Genomic DNA, 3680 nt, shown 5'->3' with positions numbered 1-3680 from the left:
CTTCACCAAGGGTCGCGGCTCTCCCTGGCCATGCCGCGGCGCAACCCCCAGTTCAGCCAAAACCCCTGTTTTTCTTCCTCTACGATTTCTCTTAGAACCAACCCTTCAAACCCAGTTTAAACACCACCCAAACCTCCAATAAAACCCCTAAACTTGTTCTATATCACACCCCTAGCAAAACCCAAGACAAACCCCAACTAAAACCTCCATAAATTCCAAAAATCCCCCACAAAACACAAGCTGAAAATTATCTTTAAAATAGGGCAAAACCAGAAAAATAATGGTCAAAGCTTACCTCAAACTTGGTATTGAACCCTCTCCAATGGCTGAACTAAATCCACAACCTTAGCCCCTTGATTTCCTAGCTTAGTTCCACACCTTGAGCTCAAAAACTCCAAAGAAGAAACAAGGGAAATGAATGTACGGGAAGGAAGAGACTCTCACTCTGTTTTGGTTCTATTTACTCTACAGCCTTCCAAGCTTCATATATATCCAAGCCAAAAGACCATTATACCCCTAGGTCTTTCAAAGTTTCTAAAGCCAACTCAAGGGTAATTTTGGCACTTTCCACCTACACCGTTAATCATAATTAACGCTTCCCAATTCCCGCTAATCTCAAAATTCTCAAACACCACTAATTCACCTCCCGTTACCCTTCAATGCCCGGTAACACTCTAATCATTAAAAGCACCTCGAGACTCACCCCGAGCCCCGAGCTTAAGCCCGTTATGACCAAACCGATATTTAACATTCCTTGATCGTCTCATGCCAAATAGCTCGAACAAACCCACATCATAATGTGGTCTCAAATTATATCACCAACATGCGAACAAATAATCAATTTACCCTCAACGGGCCAAATTACCATCACACCCCCGTGGATAGAAATATGGACACACATGCATGCATTTCACATCATATCATAATATAATCAACATATACATGCATTTATCAATTAATAACATAATCAAGCAAGTATGGCCCTCCCGGCCTACTGTTCACGCCGTTAAACACAACGGAGAATTCGGGGCATTACATCTAAACTTTATCAGATCTCATGTGTTGAGAACATCTGATAAATAGTTATTGCCTATTATTTGTATAGCGAACCCACACTCGTTCTTTGTGTGTCTGAGAACATTTTGGAAGATCTTGGTGTGAGATCTCAAGGATTCAGCCATACGAAAAGATAGCAGCAAGGAAGGACCTGAGGTAATTTTTCTATTTTTGTCCTTGATTCAATATATATATATATGAGTGTGAAGAAGTAGATCTAGAAATCTTATGGGATTAATCTGATAATTTGATTGTTGTTCCACTGCGCATAATCTCTGATTTGATCAATAAAAACCAACAAATTCCGTACAGTCCAGCCCGGCGGCCCCGTTTGACGCCACGTGTCCCCGCCTGACTGGTCCATAATTTTTTTTTTTCTGAAATTAATCTGTTATTTTTAAATTTTTAAATGTTTAAATATCCTATTTTTGAAATTTGATATTTAAATAATGAGATATTTTTGTTGTCTTAACAAACTATTTTTTTTAATATCTTATTTAAAATTTATTTTTTCAAAATAACAGATTTTAATTTAAATTTATTTCAGTTTTAATTAAAAGTTGTTTTAATTAAAAAGAAAAATAAAAATAATGATTATTTAAAAGTTTGTTTTAATTAATCAAAATAATTTGAAAATTGTTTTCTTATTATTATTCTGGACCAACAATGTCACAAATCCTACCGACAGTAAAGTAAAGAAGCCCGATGGAGATCAAGGCATTTTATTTTATTTATTTTAATTTTATAAAGTGGTTGTAAAATTAGAAATACCCAAAAGCACCCGGTTCAACATTTATTGTTTATTTATTTAAATAATTATATTCATGTGGTTAATGTGATTGATAACATGTTCATGCATTGTATGCCATACATGAAAACCCACACAGTTATAATCATGCATCTCATTAGTAGAAACATGATTATTAGGATTCTCCTATATGTTTATATGAATTATTTTGTGAAATCAATTGCATGTAAATTACTTAGTTTTATTTTGAAAACTTGGTAAAATATCACACTAAATTTTAAGTCTTTATGACTTAATTTCTTTAAACCAACTTTATTTTAAAATGTGTTTTTTAGTAAAGTTTAGATACACATGATTGGTAATTTAAAATTGGATATGCACCTAGAAACTCGCTTTCTTTCCAATTTTAATTATGTTCATAAAGTGTAAAGAAACTGTAATTAATTTGGAATTAATTAGGTTAAAAACACTTATTTCAAAATAGTGAGTGGGAGAGGGTTGATATCTCAAACATAACCCATGGTCTCCATTATTAATATGACACCGTGAGATATGAATAGCGCCTCGCGACGGCTTTGTTTTCGTCCCCCTAAGGAAGGTGTCTGGACATATCAATAGCAAGGTTATATTTCTTACATAGATAGGAACTACTGATGTATTTTAGGCTTGACCGACCCTAAGGCGGCATGTCCTAAGTTAAGTCATGAACTCCAAAATAATGGGTTACACTCACAAAGTTATGATTAAGCTTGAGAGTGGATAATCATAACTTGACCAAACTAAGCGGTACTTTAATGTTTAAAAGAGAAAATAAAGAGTTATTTTAAGTATTAAACAATAAAGATAAGAATGTCTTATAAATTCTCTAAAATTAATTTGACCGACCCTAAGGCGGCACTTTAATTGTTAGAAAATTTTATCGTGGAAATGAATCTTTATTTTATGTGTTTTAATTGTGCTCATGCATCACGTTTAATTTCTGAAACTTTGATATTTATTTTTCTAAATATAATAATAATATATTTGTATTTTTTTTATTCAGAATATGTCTATCTCTGGAAATCTCATCACTGCTTTGATTGCACAAGAAAAATTAACTGGTGATAACTTCATAAAATGGAAATCAAATATGAATCTGTTGTTGGTTAGTGAAAACCACAAGTTTGTCCTAAATGAGGAATGTCCTGAAGAACCTGGCGCCAATGCCCCGAAACATGTTCGGGACAAATTTGATGCATGGATTCAATCCAATAACAAAGCTAAGTGCTATATTCTTGTAAGCATGAGTGATGTCTTACGAACAAAGCATGAATCCATGGAAACTACTTTTGAGATACTAGAATCTCTTAAGGAAATGTTTGGGCGCCCATCTGATCAAAGCTGTCATGAGGCTACTAGAACCTACATGAATGCTAAGATGAAGAAAGGTCAATCTGTGCGTGAGCATGTTTTGAACATGATCAGTGTACTTCATGAAGCTGAGGCGCATGGAGCAGTCATGGATGAAAAGACACAAGTAAGCATTATACTTGAGTCTTTAACTCCTGCCTTTTCTGCATTCACAACAAATTATGTCATGAACAAATTAGATTTTAACATGACACAATTGCTGAATGAATTACAAACTTTTGAGTCTTTGAATAAGACCATCTCAAGTCAGGCTGAAGCAAAACCATCTTCTTCAAAGAAGAAAAGAAAAGGCAATAACAATGATAGCAAACCTAAAAAGGACAATCCGAAAAAGGCAAAGAAGTAATCCAAGGTGCCCGAGAACAAAAAGAACAATGACCCCAAACATAAGGCACCCAAAGGAAAATGTTTCCATTGTAATGTCGATGGTCATTGGAAGAGAAACTGTCCAAAGTATCTCGCCGAG

Source organism: Humulus lupulus, chromosome 3, assembly GCF_963169125.1.
Source record: "Humulus lupulus chromosome 3, drHumLupu1.1, whole genome shotgun sequence".
NCBI classification, from domain to species: Eukaryota; Viridiplantae; Streptophyta; class Magnoliopsida; order Rosales; family Cannabaceae; genus Humulus; species Humulus lupulus.
The sequence above is the reverse complement of the archived record's forward strand: the minus strand, read 5'-3'. Positions refer to the sequence as shown.